Source organism: Callospermophilus lateralis, chromosome X (genome assembly GCF_048772815.1).
Source record: "Callospermophilus lateralis isolate mCalLat2 chromosome X, mCalLat2.hap1, whole genome shotgun sequence".
NCBI lineage: Eukaryota > Metazoa > Chordata > Mammalia > Rodentia > Sciuridae > Callospermophilus > Callospermophilus lateralis.
Window position 1 is genome coordinate 22497549 of NC_135325.1, and position 19944 is coordinate 22517492.

Consider the following 19944-nt stretch of genomic DNA (forward strand, 5'->3'; position numbering starts at 1 on the left):
AGAATGATGGAAAACAGAGGCTGGGGGAGGACTATAGTTGGGAAGATGGGAGATATTTTTTTCTGAAAGTACAAAGATTCAGATAGAAGGAATCAGATTTAGCGATATATTGCCCAAAATGGTCACTAAAATAATAATAATGTATTATATATTTCAAAAGTGCTAAAAGTAGATTTTAAGTATTTTCATTACAAAAATAGTATAAGAAGGGATGAATTTTAATTAACCTGGTTTAATCATTCCACATTGTAAACATTTATCAAAATATCACATCTCATAAATTTGTAAGACAGCCCCTGACTTAGAATGGCTTGACATAATTTTTTGACTTTACATTGATGTGAAAGCAATATACAAGGAGAAATCATACTTTGAATTTTGAATTTTTATCTTTTACCAGGCAAGAAATATGTGGTATAATGCTGTCATGCAATCCACAGCCCCCAATCCGCCACATAATCACAACAGTAAACAACAGATCATTGACAATGATGTGTTGTTAAGCTATGATGTTGAGTAATTGAATACTTTTTTGTCTTATGCTACATTCAATATAAGATGGAGTGACTGAAATAAAAACACAAAGTTGACATATATTTGTACAATTATTATTTGTCAATTTAAAATAAAATAAGCCATGTTGTGTTAATTATTTACAAAAATACAAAAAAAAAAACCCCAAAAACTAACAATCTGTTTATAATGGTGGTTTTTATTTAATTTGCTGTAGCTTAGATTGGATGTCTAATAAACAATAGAAATTTATTTCTCACAGTTCTGAAAACCAGAAGTCTGAGATCAAGACTCCAGTTTGATTGGATTTTGGTGAGATTCCACTTCTGGATTGCAGACTATAGTATTCTCCTTGTAACCTCACATGGTAGATACTAGAGCTGAAGAGATCTTTAGGGTTTCTTTTATAAGGGTATTAATGGTATTCCTAGGGAACCAACTTCATGACCTAGTCTTCTCCCAAAGTCCCCAACATTTTTTAGATGCCATTTTTTTTATTATTTTCATTTATAATACTGTTTTAAATCTACATTATCATCAATGTAAACAAAATACAACAACCTTTTTTTTTAAATTTTACTGGGATAATTAACAGTATCTTATCAACTTTTTACTTTCTTTTTTCTTACCAACTTTTTATTATTTATTTATTTCAAAAAAATTTGTTTTGATAGAAGAGATTGAACCCAAGAGCACTTAACCTGAGCCACATCCCACTGATACCACTGGTTATGGGTTATCTGAGTCCAGCTTCCCCGAATGTTGAAGTATAACACCAAAGAAGCACACCGAGGCAAGTGTAGAGTAGAAAATAAGAAGCTTTATTAAAAAGATAGTAGAGCAGACTTCTCTCCTGAGGAAGAAGGGGACCCAAAAAGCAAAATCCATATACATCTAAGTTTAATTTGTTCTTTTGCATTCTTCCCCTTTGTTCATTTCCCTTCATCTTGTATATGTGACTGGGAGATGCTGGTAGAAAAGCCAAAAGGTGGTAAACAGGTGGGTTGAAGGGACTTGGGGGAAGGAGTGATCTGGGCAGGAAGTGGGGCCCAGGGTGAATTAGTTGGCAGTTCTCTGTCTGCTTAGGGGTTGCTTTATTAACAATTCTTTAGAAAAAGCAGTATCTGCCAGGCTTTTGGGGACATTAACATTTCAGGCTCCTTCTGTAGTCTTCAACGTTTTGGATTCAAACCAGTTTGGTCTGTTTCCCTCAACTTGGACTGATTTATCTATCTATACTGACTACCTATTTTTAATTCTAGCTTCACCACCACCCTCTTCCTTTTTTTGTATTTTATTTAGAGACAGGGCCTCACTGAGTTACTTAGGGCCTTGTTAAATTGCTGAGGCTGGCTTTGAACTCACAATCCTCCTGCCTCAGCCTCCTGAGCCCCTGGGATTACAGAAGTGTGCCTCCACGCCTAGTTAATCTTTCACTTTTTAATTGTTTTATTTTTATATATTCTAATTTATTATATATGACAGAATGCAATTCAATTTATAATACATAAATAGAGCACAATTTTTCATATCTCTGGTTGTACACAAAGTAGAGTCATACCATTCGTGTTTTCATACTATACTTAGGGTAATGCTGTTGGTCCCTCTCATTCCACCATCTTTCCTACCCCTATGCCCCCTCTCTTCCCCTCCCTCCCCTTTGTCCTATCTATAGTTGTCTATTCCTCCCATACCCTCCTATCCGCAATATGAATCAGCATCCACATATCAGAGAAAACATTCGGCATTTGGTTTTTTGAGATTGGCTTACTTCACTTAGCATGGTATTCTCCAACTCCATCCATTTACCTGCAATCTTTCACTTTTTAAAGTTATTCTCAGAAATATTAAAAACTATTCCAAATTGCCTACAAATTCTTATAACAAAGCCAGTATATGACTGAGGACTGTAGTATGTTTAATAGGTATACTTTTAATATTTTAATTATCAACTTGCAAAAAATGACCATTTAAAATTTCTCTTTGAAAATTAGCCCCAACTTTTAATATCATCACATAGAGGGTGAGTATTTCAACATATGAATTTTGGGAGGACACCAAAAATCAATCCATAACAGTGACTCTATCAATTTACACCACAACCAGAAGTTTAAGGAAGCCCCTCTCACCTCTTAGTCTACACAAAACTTGATCTTATCATTTTTTTTAACTTAGCAGTTTTAGAGGGTAGAATTTCATTTTGATTTTATATTGCATTTCCTGGACAAATCATGATCTTAAAGAATTTTTATGTGCTTTTTTTGGCCATTCTGTTAAAAGTGTCTTCAAATCTTGTGCCCAAATTTTGTTGGATTATTTGTTATAAGATTTTTATAATTACAACCTGGAAACCAGGTTCTTGTCAAATATGTATTGCATATATATTTTTTATAGTCTATAGTTTATCTAATAGCTAATTGTATTTAAAAACTCATATATCATTCTTTTGTACATCCATTAAATTTTTTTCTTACCTCAAGTTTTAAAGATTTTTTTTACTGTTTTATCCTAAAGTTCTGAAAGTTTGACCTTTTCATTTTTATGTTTAAGAGATTTTATAAATTGATTTTTGAGTAAGATGAGAAGTTGGGGTTAAGGTTCAGTTTCTTTCCCATGAAAATATCTAGTTAGACTGGTATCATTTTTGAAGATGAATTACATTCACAACAAAGGAAAATTAATACATCTCATATGTGTGGGTTTATTTGTCAGTGTTTTATGATGTTTTGTTGATCTATATGTCAATTACTGCCCCAATATCACACAGTTTTGAATATTGTAGCTTTATAGTACACCCTGAATCAGGTTGCAAAAACATCATCATATATTTATTCCAGATTGTCTTAGCTTTTTGGGGACCTTTACAATTTCACATAAAATCTTAAAATTAGCATTTCAATTCTACTTCCAAAGAGGAGATACCTTTGTGGTTTTGTTGTGATCAAATTGGGAAGAATAGGCATTTTCCATTTTCTGAAACTTCAGTACATGAAAATATTTTTACTCTCCATTTATTTTGATTTCTTCACCTTTTTTTCCTCAGCATTGTTAGTATTATATTGTGTAGAGTAGAGAATTACAGTGTTTAAATTTCAATCTTGAGGGGTGAAGTTAGAATTCTTGAACAACTGATGGAAGTAACACAATATCACAGAGTATATAGTTTAAAATACTTGAGTGGCAATAATGACCTACTTGAGATTAGAAAGCATGCCTTTAATTTGGAACTAATTTCCTTTTGTTCTTTTCTTCATCAATAAATAGCAGATTAGGGGGTTGGGGTTGTAGCTCAGTGGTAGAGGGCTTGCCTAGCATGTGTGAGGCACTAGCATGGGTTTGATTCTCGGCACTGCATATAAATAAATAAAATAAAGGTTCATTGACAATTAAAAAATAATTTAAAAAAAATAAATAGCAGATTAGAAGTAATAGTAGTTAAAAATATAATGGAGGTGAACTAGAATTAGAAATTTATCAATAGAAACTGTAGATGATGATGAATTTTTGAGTGCCAACCACATAGAAATAAATGACCTTGATGTCTAATATTGTTCTTGTGATCATTCATCAGATGAGTTAGAGAATAAGGTGAAAAAAAGAGAATAATCCAATAGATATTAAAAAATGAGAAAAAATAAAGTTAGACTAAAAAAGAGGGATAAGAAAGGAACTAGGCAAAATGAGAAAGGACAAAGTAAAGTTTTACTTATTTAAATCAAAAGTGATATCCAGGTCAAAGAAATAACTCAGTGAATATTTAACATTGTGCTATTCTGTTCCTTAAGCTTTTAAAGCTTTCACTAGTTTGCCCACAATGCCATCTATATGTTAAGAGTTATCTTTGATGTTGGGGAAAGTATCCATTGTTCTTTTTACCTATCAGCCATACTTTTCTCTTTCTCAATAATAATAAACTTTTTATATATTTTCATCAAGTGTGACTCTCCAAGATTACTTGCCAGTGTTCTCACTTGGAAAATAATGTGTTTGTTGATGGCTTATTGAAATTGAATGTACTGCTATTGTTATTCAAATAATAACAAAGGTTTTTTCCATACTTCATTGGTGCATTATAATTATACATAGTAGTAGGGTTCATTTTTACATATTTGTACATGCACACTATATAACAATATAATTTAGTCACTGTCATTCCCCAGTATTTCCTCTTTCTATCCCTCCCATCCTACCCCTTTCATCCTCCTCACCTTTTTTTCCCCCTATAGCTTCCATATATGAGAAGAAATACATGATCCTTGACTTTCTGAGTTTGGCTTATTTCACTTAACATAATGCTGTCAAGTTCCATCCATTTTCCTGCAAATGACATAATTTCATTAAAAGCATTGCTAACTGAAATTCTGTCAGCTGGCAAAGGTTTTAATCAAAGAAGGGAGTACAGTTCATGGTTTGCCTCAGGAAGGAAAGGAAGTTCTTAATCTGTGGTTATAGATTTACCGTAACACCTGAGTATAATTCAATTTCATGCATGTGAAAGTATCATTTAGATTTTGCTCTTCAAATGTGGATGCAGCTATATTGGCAATACTGTTTTCCTTTAGGCCATTTACTGGTGCAGGATGCTACATGCAGTTTGAAGCTAACATTCTCAATTAATATTTCTGGCATGATCTTTACATTGTTTACAAATGTCCTTTAGCAGTAATGGAATGTTCTACTAAATGTGGCAATGTTTTAGTCCTAATTTTTCCCTTCTGTTTATTTCATGAAAATTCAGTTTAAGGAGTAAAATGCTTCCAAATTAGCAATCAAGGAATAAAAAAGCCATTGTATATATTTGGTAAACATCCATTTGGTTTCCATTCTATTAATCATTCTACTAATTTAGTATTCCAAGTTCTACCAATTCTTGGCATCAAAATGTATACAAACTAGGGCCTACTCATGATATCAGTGATATTAAAATGCCTCTATTTCATTTTCATTGGCTTAATTTTTTCAAACCTATTTAGATGTCCAGGCTCAGAGATAGATGAAATATGTGTAAAATCTTCACTATGACATTAAAATAGCACAATGTTTTTCATTTTCAATCGAGGGACTAAATCTGTAGCTAAAATAGGGAAGTTGCACATATAACTAATAATTCTATTTTAGACTAAGTTTGCTGAATTTCTCAATGAAATGCTTGAACACTATTGAGATGACCTCAGCAGTTTACTTGGAATCTCTATTGATAATCAAAAGATCAGGATAGCAGTGCTCAAATTAAAAAAAGAAAAGAAAAGAAAATGTAGAGTTACTTCAATATGAAACATAAAACAAGGCTTTGTTTTAACCTGTTCTAAACAGGGCAGTATTTGAATCTTTCTTCTGGAGGGATTCAGTAGAAAAATAGGGGTCAGATTAGTTGGGAATATTCAAAATGAGATTACAAAAAACAGTGCTGGTGTGACTATAAATCATACAGCTAAGAGGATAGTCTCATGAGAGTTTTTATTTATTTATTTTTATTTTTTGGTACTAGTAATTAATCCCAGGGGCACTTAACCACTGAGTCACATCCTCAGCCCTTTTTATTTCTTATTTTGAGACGGGGTCTCACTAAGTTTCTTAGGGCCTCACTAAATTGCTGAAGCTTGGACTTGAATTTGCAATCTTCCTGCCTCATTCTCCCAAATCGCTGGGATTACAGATGAACACCATCATGTCCAGCAAATCATAGACTTTTAAAGCAAAATTCATGGGTTTTAATTTCTACCCCATCATATTAGAGCTGTGCAACTACCACTGTGCCTTAGATTTACCATCTGGATATTGGGTGCAACTTGATATTCACTTTAGTTTATTATAATTATTAAATTAGTCATTATATATAAAGCTTTTACAAAAGCAAAGAGCCATAAAATTGCTTAATATTATTAATTTTAAAATTATTTTGGGTCGATTGGTATGTGGCACATGACTATAATCCCAGTGACTAAGGCAGCTTGAATGTTAGCAAATTCAAGGCCAGGCTTAGCAACTTAGCAAGGCCCAAAGCAATTTAAAGCCTCAAAATGAAAAATATAAAGGGCTAGGAATATAGCTCAGTGGTTAAAATGCCTCTGGGTTCAATCCACAGTACCAAAAAATTATTTTGTCAATACCAATTAAAATTTATCTATTTTAAGACATGTTTCAAATTTCTATTTTTTTTGTGTGTGTGTGTGTGTGTGGTGCACAACCCAGAGCCTTGTGCATGTGAGACAAGCACTTTACCAACTGAACTATATTCTCAGCCTCAAAATTTCTATTTTAAGACAAGTTTCTGGCTTTCAATATGAGAAAGAAAAAAAAAATAGAATGTGATGCCATCATTTGAACTGGACTGGAACAATCTATTTGTACAATTGTAAAGGAGATTTTGTCTGAGAATTTTCTTGTGTATGAGTGAGAAAAAAAGATGCAAACATTTGTTCACAGCCTTTTGTATGCAATGGGGACAAAATTTATATAAATATTATGATCAATGACACAGGTTTGAGGAGTACTGAATATGAGAAAAAGGCTTACCTTGACTCTCTGTTCATCTTTAGTAAGTCACCATTTCTCAGTTTTTTTACTGTTTTCCTACTTCTACTTCTGAATATCCAACCTGCCAATAGCAGAAACTAATGCCAAGAACCCAACATAGCACCAATATGAGGAAGAAGGTAATGACCTACCAGGCAGGTTGATCATAAAAATAAGCTCTCACATCACTGAGGGAATAGTGAATTGTCCTTATAGGGATAGGCACTCATGATATGGACTGGCTTTGCCTGTTGAAAATGCTTCTACCAGTATCACCATTGATATACTTAAAGAATCTCTCATTTATCATAGCATTCACACATACATTACACTAATCTTTTTTGCAGCAAAGGAGAAAAAGAAATTTTATCCTGTTTATTCATTGATTTTACCGTGTACCATACACTGAACTAGGCTAAAATGTAGAATAACCTATTGATGATACAGTATGGTGCTCTTGGGTAACAATATATTCCAAACTTGGCATTATGCACTTAAAGATTTAACATGTATTCTTAACCAATGATAAATATGTGATTCTGTTTGTTTCATAGCCAATAATAGACAAGGCATTATACCAAGAGTTAGAAAAGGAAGTGTTTCTTTATGGGCAATCAAGCATGCATACAAATGTTGGTTCCAGCTCTAGTAACTTTGAATTTTGCTTGTTTAGTGTGTTAGATACCTTCCACAAAAGGTAAGACTTCTACAAGAGTTCTTCCAATAAAGTGAAAGCTGAAACTGTCATCTGCTTAATTTGTGAATCAGTATGCAAGTTAACAAAAAGACACAAAGATGACTCTATTGGCATTCCTAATTCATCCTGATTGTTAAAGGAAAATAAAGTGGCTTCTGAACAGAGGGTCCAAGGTGAATCTGTATTGAGTATGGAATTCAAGTGAATTTCTGGAGAATTTTTTTGTAATTCTGAGTGCTGTGGTAAATGTCAATGGGAAGCATAGCAACCCAATGAAGGGAGGAACTCTAAGGACTCTGACCCTTGAAGAAAAAATTTTTAGTTTGCACCTCTGAACAACCATGACTAAGCTGAAAACAAAGGAAATATTAACTAAGTAGTGGAAAAGTAAATTTATAAATGCCAACTATGGTATTATGTCTAATTATAGGAATAAGGACCTGGGATTCCAAACAAGTTTCATTCTTTTTGCTTTATTTTATGTATGTGTGTGTGTTTTGTGTGACAAAGCAAGAAGGAAAAATTTATGATACCCATTTTCTCTTTGCCTACTATTTTCTTTAATTAATTTTACATTAACTTATTATTTTTAATGTTTTAATTAGTTCATTACAGTTATACATAATATTGAGATTCATTTTGACATAATTACACATGCATAGAATATTTGTTCTGTTTTAGTCCCTGGTACTTCCTCTTTTCCAACCCTCCTCCCTTCCTCTGTTCCATTTCCTGTACTCTGCTGGTTTTCCTTTTATTTATTTATTATTTTAAATTGGTACTTCATCAACACATATAAAGGCAAAATTATTATTTTAAAATTATTTTTTAATTTAAAAATTTCAAAGAAGTTTTATGACCAAAGTAGAAGAGGAATAAATATCAACCAGTAATATATAAAGTCTTTGGAGAGTTGAGAGATTCATTCTGAGGGTAGAAAGTATTTTCTTTATATGAGAAATATCCATATCATGTTATGTGAAAAATAATGTTATGTGAAAAATAATATGTTGGAAATACTTTTTGTCACTTGAAATCTAAATATGGACAAAAGAGTGCATATGGATATTGAATTGTCAGTGAGGTAGACCATGCAAGATTGTGCCCAATCAGTGTACTTTACCCCCTGATATACTTGCATATCACACAGCATAGATTCAGACCTATTTCTGAATTTCCATTGACAACAGAGTTCAGTGTTAAATTCTGTCAATAAAAAGAATCCACATGATATTTGGAAAATGGAAGAGAATGGAGAAGCTACTATTCTCAGCACTTTATAGGAAAGCTCAGGGAATCATAAATATGAGTTTGCATTAGACATAGGATAAACTCCTATTAATCATTTCCTTATTCCTGCAGAAAGAAGAGATCATCATCAGTAGGTTATCTGTGATTTCTACATTTTCAGAGCTCCTGAAAGCCAACAATGTTATTTCTCTGACTTGACTTCTGTAACACTTTCAATGATTAATTCTCTATATTAAATCTCTTTCTACCTGAAATGGTTAAAATGACATCTGTCATGGTAATTCCTGATGAATGCAAACATGAATTCATACCTTATACTGAGGAGGAAGTGTCTGGAGAGTTATAAAAGAAAGTTATTGCATTAAATAAAAATCACACTTGAAAATTGTATAAAACAAGGTCAAATTAGGAACCAAAAAATGATCTAAATATGTAAATGCATTTTTTATAAGCATGGCAGCATGCTTCTCTTTCATTATTGTAGCCAGAAATGAAATTAATGGCTTGATTTTGGAAGTCATATTATATGAAAAATGCATAATTGAACATTGCAAGTGCAGTCAACACAAATAGCTGCTCACTTCATGGGAGAAATTTATTAACTGGGACCAGTCAATGTAATAGTATTGTTCTAATAATGCAAATCCTATTTTATGTTTCTCACTTTATTTTCTTTTTGAGATATATGTGCAGTGATTAAGATTGTTGGTGGTCAAATAATTGTGCATTAGTTGAACTTTTATTTTCTCTCTCTCTCTCTCTCTGTCTCTGTCTCTTCCATTTCTTTGAGTACTTCTCACTCTATCACATGTTCTCCTGAAAATTGGACTTTCCTAAGTTAAATGTATGTATTATTTATGTCCACTGAGTATCATTTCTGCCTTCTATTTATGCCCTTGAATTATTCATTTCTAGATATCAATATGAACATATTATAATCTAGAACTTAAATAATTTAAGACTTATTAGAAAATTTGTTGCTCAGATTATATTCTATTCTTAATTTTCAGTTTAATAATTTGAATCAGGAAATAATTCAAAACTTTCATCAGTAAATCTTTACTATAATCACATATAAGAGATATTTTAAGATGTTAGGAAGTGACAAAATATTTCTTCAAACCACTTAGGAAAATTGTGAAAATGCTAGATCACAAATATAGCCATATTTAAGACTGCACGCAGCTTCCACTATGGCTGTGTTAATAACTGAAAAAAGATATGAGCATTTACATTGTTTAAAAGCTAGTAAGATACCATATTGCCATTTCATAGATACTGGCATAAAACAAAACTCCTTCATCAGAGGTAAAGAAGTTTGTGCTCACTGAGAAACTGACAGCATAATCATCAGTTATTTGTGCCAGTTTTCCTTTCCCAGAGTTTGACAAGGACAACACAGATTGGGTTAGAGAGATATTTAGATATCTGCACACAGTGGGTTGTATTTCTGAATAGCAACTTTGAACTCAGGGAGCCTAAATCTTTTTTACATAATGGGCAGCAAGCATAACTATCCATTCATTCATCCAGATGAAGACATTATCTTTACTATAGTGGGACATAAGTGAACTTGTCCTTTGATCCAAAGGAAGACACTATTTTTTTTTATTTTCCAAGTCTATATTTAAAAAAATTAAGAACAAAGGTAATTCCTTTGCTCACAAGATGTCTGGATACATAAGAATCCCATGGTATGCTGTCTCCCAATAGACTGCTTTGTAGTCTGTTGCTGATCTTTTCATCAAAACTTGCTTTCCACTGCCTGGGAAATAAATTATCAAATGTACTGCCTCAGAATATTTTTTACTTGAGGGGTTTATATTTACTCAAAGGCATAGAAGAAGTTCCTTATGATTTTAAATGATATGTACTCTCAGAAATAAAGTACAAAATAGGAATAATAGCTCTGATATTGATTTCCTGAATGTGGAAACCAAAATGGAGGAAATGAAAGAAGCTTAGCCACATTTCATTTTTTCCTGAGAGACAAAATCTTATTAGGCAATAACTATATATATATTACCCTTCTCCTAACCCCAGGCATCCTTTTTATTCCAAATAAAGTAAGTTCTATAATGTATAGCACAGAGATTTCAGTGCAAACCTTTGTTTCTCAGTCAATGAAAGTAAGATTGAGGAGAGATAATACCCTATCCTTAATTGCTTAAGAAATAACACAAAAGAGGTGGGTTTTTTGGTCCTAAGGAGAGAGAGCACTACAATTACTGCATGTCAAATATACATATGCATGCACACACATCCACACACACAAAAATAATAACATAGTCTACTGTGTCCATCCTATGATCAATTTGATTTTTTTTAAAAGGAAAAACTTTAGTCCTTTTCTTTCCTTTGTAATTTTATGATTTTAAAAAGGAGTTATGTGGAGACAGGAGAGATTGTCCAATCAATGGTAGAAATATGTAACCTCAAGGCACTACCTACCATCAATTCTTACCAAGGGCAACAGAGAGAGAAACTTTAGTTTAGTCCAATTATCAATGAAGCCTCTCACCATTTATGGGCATTTATAGTTTTATACCAGAAATGAAAGTTTTATTCTATGATTTGTTTTACTCTTTAGGAAAAGGAAAAAAAACCCTCTAAACATATGCATCTAGAGATTGGGAAGATCAGAGTATAATGAAGAAGGAAATTATTAGACAAAATGAGAATAGTAAGAGCAGTTACGTTTGCCCTGAGCTGAGAAATGAGTACCTGATTCAGTATGGGAACAGTTAAAAATGAAAACTTGAAATCCTGTGGTCTAGATGCACAAGTGAACAAAAGAGAAGGAGTTGGAGGCCAGAGTCTGACAGGCACTCAGGGAGTGGATCAAGGAAAAAGGCAAGCAGTGAATCAAAGACCAAACCCTTGCATTCAGATATCAGCGAGTAGATGAATCAAATAATCAGGACAAGCTGATGGTCAATGATGGAGGCAGTCAGGAGATTAGTAGAAAACGAATAAGTGAAATAAAATGAAATATAATTAGGGATGATCAAACAAGAAAAGAAACAGCTCCTTTCCTTACTTTCCTGACCTCCTATTTTTTTCCTGAGCCTGAGCACAATTCCCACTTCCAATCAACTCACTTTATAAAGGGAATAAAGTGTGAGTCTATCTTTCACATACCTTGATCAGTTTTTTTTGTTGTTGTTGTTTGTGACAGACACTGAGCATTGGAATGTCTTGTCAAATATGTGTTTTTAAAGGCAATAGGGAACAGTATTGATGAACAAAGCACTCCACTGCCATGGAGTCACTTGCTTTCCCTACTCAGGCTTGAGAAACCATTTTTGTTCCTTCAAAAATAAGGAGAAATGATGTTTTATGGTAGAAAGAAAAATGTAAAAATCATATTTTGTATTTCATCCAAACAGGAAATTAGATCACAACAGAAATGTATTGCTCTAACAGCCAGAGTTGCAATTTAAAATCAAGTCTCAAGACTGACTTCCTTCAAAAAGTGAATAAACTACAGCTATTAGTCTCAGAGACCCAGCCACAATAAACGTGAATGAGGAGAACCTTTCTTATGCTTTAAGTCATGGCTTGGCCAAAAGGTTGGATCCCTTGAAGGAGCTGCACATACCACATGTCATGTGTTGAAGTGTGCTTGAAGTGCATTTAAGTGGTTACCATGACAACTGTTAGTCAAGGGGAATCTTTGATATTTGGTAGTATGGGTATGAAAATCATTAAACACCACAAGAATGGAGGTTACAATGGTCATATGATCAAGTGGGCCCTAGAGCAACTTGTGTTCAGTTGTTCCCATTATGGTCTTTTATCTTGTTCTTTCAATAAATGTCACAAGAAAAGTTCCCAGTCACTGTTAGTAAACAAATGCTTGTGACTATCTTAAAGCAATCTTCCCTTATTCTTCTTTCATCTCTAGACAAACATGGCAAATGTAGCTATGTAAAGATCAGCATAATTAAGAAAAATTTATAAATTATTAGCACAAAACCATTTTTCATCTTTCCCAAAAAAGGTATTTTGCCCACAATTTATCATTTTCTTCTTTTTAAGGAAGATATTAAAAGGTGTGTTTCAGAAGAGTTTGCCTTGCTGAACAAAATGTAAATGAGAATTTATTCACTTGTTGATTTAATACAGGGGGAGGGTGGGATCAAACAGTGTAAAGGATGTTGAGACTCCTAATGATTTCATTAAAAGTTATTATGTTCCATCTTCAGAAGTAAGAACACATACACAAAATATACCTGATAGGAAGAAATTCTAAATGCTATGTACATAATTGCAAAACAGAGGTGAATCTTTGCTATTTTTTCCAAGAATTTTACTTTCTATTTGATTACCAAATCTCTACTTTTTTCATTTAAATTATATGCATGCTATACATATGTAATTTTTTAATATATATATAATTTTTTGCAATAATTTGTTCTTTGTACCTACTTCAAGCTGCTGCTTCAGTTAACATCAGTTTTAGCTAGGTAGTACAGGAGCCAGGCATGCTGATTGATGGCTGGATTCCACACAAGCTGCAGTAATCTTGGTTTCCCCTTCCTCATGTATCCAGATGATAGGAATCTCTGGCTGGAAGCCTAGATGGGTGGATATAGTCGAAGCTTAGAATAAAAGATGACTGAGAGCTGGAATAGAGGCCAAGGTAGAACTGTCATAGAATTATAATCAATTGGCTAGAAAGGGAGTTATGTGGTCAGTCAGATGAATACTTGGGGGCTGACTAGGAAATGAAATGCCCAGACCATAGTACAGTTCAGTGGTTTAAAGGCTAAGTCCAATAGATGGAATCTTTTTAAGCAAAACCCAAAATCTCTTGGTTGCAGCCCACACAAAAAGAACCATTATTTTCCAGTGATTAAAAAGGCTGAAGAAAAGGTTGAGGGGGGAGTGAGTTGAAAAGAAGACTTATGAAATGTTAAAAGAAGAAGAAGAAGTCTGCAAAACATCTCAGTATTAGGTTGACTGCTCCTTACTTATTGTACAGGATTATTATTCTCAAACAACCAGATTACTGACAGAGTGCTATCCATTCAGATGAAAGAGACTGGAAAAACAAGGTATTATCCTAAATTAGTTACTTCAATAATATGACAGCTAAAGTTACATACCCATTGCATAATAGTAAGTGTTCTTTTCTCCTACAAAATTACACATTTTATACAATTCTCTGACAATTGGTTGATTATGGAAGTATCAAGCCCTACTGCTGTTGGAGCATTATCTATATTATTTAATGATCTTGGTGAGGTAACAATACCTGTTGCACTCAATGACCAGGCTCTGATTCCATTTTTCTGATTCCTCAGTGTTTGCTCATGGTTCTATTTGGTCCTGAATTTGAAATGTCAGAGTGACTTTTAAACTTTACATCTCTAATATCTAGAGGTACATTACATCCAGATAATTTCTGAACTCCCAGGCTCTTTATAGTCTGACAGCAGCCTCTCCTCACAGCTGTCATCATCACCCTCATCATTGCAAATAGTTATCTAACCTTTATTATTCATTAGACCCCTTAAATCATAGCAACTGTATAAATTAAGTTATATTATTTTCCTCATGTTATCAATAGGAACATAGTGACATTACCAAGTCACACTTTGTGTAATGGAACTGAGATGTGAACCCAAGTCAGTTTGCTCTGAAACCTGGAGAACTTACTGAAGATGCTTTAAAAACACAAGGACGAGCCAGGCACGGTGGTGCATGCCTCTAATTCAGTGATTCAGGAAGCTGAAGCAGGGGGATTGCAAGTTAAAAGCCAGCCTAAATAACTTAGCTAAGCCTTAAGCAACTTAGTGAGACGTTGTCTAAAAATAAAATAAATAATAAATTAAAAGGGCTAGGGATTAAACTCCTCAGGGTTCAAGCCCCAGTACAAAAGACACACACAAACACACACACACACACACACACACACACACACACACACACACAGAGGGAGAGAGGGAGAGAGAGAGAGCAAGCAGCAAGAACTAAGGAGGGTCATAGAAAATTAATCATAAAAGATAAAAAGAAAAATATGTCTAAAGAGAAACAGTCTGATATAAAATGATCTTGCACCAAAAAAAAGATGGACAAAGAATCTGTTGTCAGGGACTGAGGAAGCAAAAAGTTATTTTGTGGTATATGTAGTTCCAATGAAAATTCTCAGAAACCCAGTGGTTTCTGACCAGCAAATTAGCTTTTGAAAAAAGAAATTTATTTTGGCCTCCATCTCCCAAGATGACATCAGGACAAATTCTCTTCACCAGTTGAAAGCAGATGTGTTCTAGAGCTGCTACCCTCAAGTTCTCTCCTTTTCCCACTCTTTCCTTTCAGTTTTTTTTTTCCCTTCGCTTGACCATCTCTTAGAGCAGACTCGCTGAGTGCACACACACAGGACACTTCCCTTCCCGACAAAATAGGAACCCAGGTTACAACTTCACTCACTTTAGACTTTTCTTAGGCTTTTTGCCAGAGAGCAAATTACAAGCTCTCTTTGTCCTTTCCATTTAGAAGTTTTGTGAAGAATTCCCTTTCACTTGGCACTTGGCCTTCTCTTGAAGCTTGTTCCTTCAGTGTAAAAATGCAAGTCCCCTTCTTCCTTTTTTAGCTCAGTTTTGGGCACCTTTCACCTGGCTTACTCCCCAGGCTGCTTCCTCTACACAAACATGCAGGTCCTTTTCTGTCCTTAATCTTAGCAACCCTAGATTGAATATCCTTTCACCATGTCTTTTCTAAGTCCATAATTCCTCAAGAATATATAAACTAGTACTTACTCTATGATCCTCTTGTTCACTGGCCTTTCTGGAAGTTGATTTGAGGGGTGCACACATGTTGCTGAGCTTCATCTCCATAGCATTTGTGGCAAAGACACAATCTGGAATACACCCAGTGTTCACTTGGTTTATGGTAAACTACAAGTTTTTACAAAGCAAACCTTGGTAGGTTTTTGCACAGAGGAGCTCCAGGGTCACTTTTCTTGCATTCTTGAATTGTTTTGACTTTTGTTAAAACATTTTTCCAGGGCTGGGGATGTGGCTTAAGTGGTAGCGCGCTCGCCTGGCATACGTGCGGCCCGGGTTCGATCCTCAGCACCACGTACAAACAAAGATGCTGTGTCCACCAAACACTAAAAAATAATAATAAAAAATTCTCTCTCTCTCTCTCTCTCTCTCTCTCTCTCTCTCTCTCTCTCTCTCCTCTCTCTCACTCTTTCTTTAAAAAAAAAAAAACATTTTTTCCAATCCTAAACGCAGCTTATTTCACCCATGAGGGCCTCATGATGTAGGGAACAATCCTCTTTGTTATTTAATATAGCACCAATTGCCATCTCATTCCAAAAATTTGAGATTTGGATCTCCCCTGCTTGGTTAAAAATCCACCTAGTTCTACTTTCCGTTCTGGGAATACTTTCAAAATGCATTGCAGGATGACTGAAACTAAAATTCTAGGAGCCATTTTCTGTCTTACAGAACAGCCTCAGAGGTCAGGAATGAAAAAATGACACATTGTAATAAGTCTTTGAAGTCTCAAGCATCTTTGGAGTTATGAACATGTGGCTTATGCTATGGGAATAGAGTTCTTCACATACAAAAGTCAAGAATGTAATCTGTTCTGCATTACATAATGTGCAACTCAAGACATGAGCTTCAGAGTTGAAGACCTGTCGTAAGTCATGTTTTTTTGTATGTTTTTATCAGGCATAGTGAATTAAAATAGAACATTTGCAATTGCTGCATAAAAACACCATAGGAAATTCTGGGGAAAGAGAGAGCAGTATAGACAAATGAAAATGAACTTTGGTCAATTGTTTATCAAGAAACCATTGGTTCACCGCTGCCCTATCATGTGAATTGACATCCTTATGGGACCATAAAAATAAGGATTGGCCTGAAAAAAAATGCCTCCATTGGGAAGTTTTTGTAAGTCATGTTTTTTGTAAACTCAAACTTTTTTTGGTTGAGGGCATTTTGATGTTTCCCTTGCTTTTTTTTAAGCAAATGGACAGTTTGTTTCAACAGGAAATGGGATTATTACTTTGCCATTTTATGGCAATGTTCAGGGCCAGTTTCTTTCTGAGTGATGGAAAGTCAACTCCTTTGGATGCCTATCTGCTGCTTTAAAGGACTCATAAGTTATAGGAAAATCACAGTCCTGTCAAACAGACATGCAAACTGTGGAAGTATATACCTACATCACTCTGGGTATAAAATTGGGACTTATGATGATTTTTTTCTTTACATAATAGGCATAATAAGTTTTCTAATTCTAACTGTAACAGGTAGAGCTCTCTTCACATGCTACAGCTGAAAATAAAATCACAGAGGTTTTAATAATCATCTGAGCATTTCTTTGAGTTTTCCTCTCAACACCACAAGACTATCACCCCTCGCCCCATAGGCACATCATCAGGCTCACCCCACTACAGGTATATTACTGGGAGAACACTTTCTAGAATACTATTCTGTGGGAACTATCTCATGTCTGGAGTTGAAACACAACTAGAATTTGAGCAATTCTTCATCCACCACTGGAAATAAGTGTCAGTTAGTTCACAGTGAAGCCACAGACTGATATGTATGCACAGAAACCTGGGGAGACAGTTCCCATACCATTTTTTGCTTTCCAAGTTCATTCACCATAAGCATAACCCACAGGGCCATTTTATTTATTTATTTTTAGAGCTTCATGGCTATCCACAGTAGTTGGGTTCATCCCAACAAGCTCATATGCATGGAAATCAATTTCAGTTTAACATGTCCCCTTTTCTTTCTTCTCCTTCCTCTCTTCTCCCGGTCTCCTTTCTCTACTCTACTAGACTTCCTTTCACTCTGTTAATAATTTATATTTGATTGGTTCTTTATGTCTTCCTGTCCTTCTCTCTTAATTTCCTTTATTTTATTCTGACTTCCACATATGAGAGAAAACAGGGTCATTATTTGACAATGCTCCAACTTCACAGTGTCACTATTAAAAATCAGATAAGAGCCCCATGTCATGCCTGTTTGCTGATTCAGTATTATTTCTGCTGCTACAGGGATTTTTGTTTGTTTCTTTGTTTTTCATATGTTTTTCGTTTTTCTTTTGGTTTCTGTTGCTGTGGTGTTTATTTGGGAGGGCTGTGAAAGAACGTGGAAACAAAATTATTTCTTTCTTCCCACTGCCATTATCAGCTACAGCTGCTACATACCATCATAGGTCAGGACCCCCAACATAATTTTACTTTTAATATATCATCATCATCATCCCATGATGCTTGAGTTAATGAGTTACACATAGGACATTTTTCGTTCCACCTAATTTTCTTGGAATAGCATGAATCACAAAATACTGGCTTTTGTTTAACAGACTAATTTTCTTTCCTCCACAATTACCTTTCCTGAGCTCCCTTGCAACAGATGGGCCATGTGGATGGAAGTTATGTACACCACTTCCAGAGACAACCCTATCCTTCACTTTCTTCTGGCACACAGAAGAGAACACATCTGGAACCCCTAAGGTCCTATGAGGTCGAGTAATATAAAAAGGAAACTAGGCCTTTCATTAATCACTCTGTAGAAGGCCATTGATCAAACATGTTGAACTATTGCATAAGCCAGCACTAGATTTATATTATAATAAGCCACAAAGATTTGGGAGTTGGTAGTTACAGCAGTTAACCTTTCTGGTTTGATATATCCTGGTTATTATAAATGGTTTCCTAAGAATGTGGAAACCAAAGAGAGACAGGAGTCAGTTTCTACAGAGGTTTTGGGTTTTGTTTTGTTTTTAACCTTAGGAAAATATTTGACCCCATTTGCTAATTTGTCTGCTATGTCTTGCTATGTCTTTCCTGACATACTATCGCATTCTTCAAAATGTATGGATACGGGCTGGGGATGTGGCTCAAGCGGTAGCACGCTGCCCGGGTTCGATCCTCAGCACCACATACAAACAAAGATGTTGTGTCTGCCGAAAACTGAAAAATAAATATTAAAAATTCTCTCTCTCTCTCTCTCTCTCTCTCTCTCTCTCTGTCTTTAAAAAAAAGTATGGATACCATAATTCACACAACTTCTGGGGCCAAATATATCACCAATTACTTATCCAAAATAAAATAAATTCTATCTGGAAGATTGTTCGGTAAACTCCAAAAATTAGTTAAAGTAGCATGATACATAACATCGAACAAATTCACACACACACATGCGTACATGTGTGTGCCCACACACACATACACACACACACACACACAAAAAAAAAAAAAAAACACAATGAAAGCACCAGAAACAAATTGTTGACAAAAGCATTGAACCATAGTGTTACAATCACAGGGACAACAGACATTGGAATTATCAGACATGCTTTATATGTTTAGAGCAAAAAAGGAGTAAAAAATAGGACTGATAGACTATTAAGCAAGTTCTTTTGTCCCATTCCTTATATGAATGTACATGTGAAACTTGTTGTATCTCAAGTAAGTTAGTGAGATATGACTGAAAATCTATTTCTGGCTCATCCTTAAAAATCTATTTTCAGGTCTGGCGTTGTGGCTCAGTGGTGGAGCACTGGCCTAGCACATGTGAGGCATTGAGTTCAATCCTCAGCACCACATAAAAATAAATAAACAATAAAGGTATTGTGTCTATCTACAGCTACGAATTTTTTTAAATGTATAATTTCATATCCCCACCTCATTTATTTTATAATTGACCGTGTGCTTACTTTGCCCAAAGAAGACGAGTGGAAGTGACAGTTGGCCAGTCTCAAATCTAGCTCTTAAAAGGCATTGTATTGTCTCTACCCAGCCCCACGGGAAATTTAGATTTATGCCAAAAGGAAAATATGCTCTAGATAGAAATAGACCCTTCAGTGTGTGCCCCAGAATAAGACATGTAAGATGATGCGAATTTGACACAGAGCCTGAAAAAGAATTTTCCCTAATCACACAAAGACATTTTATTGGCTAGCAATTGTATTATTTACTTCATTATTATTAA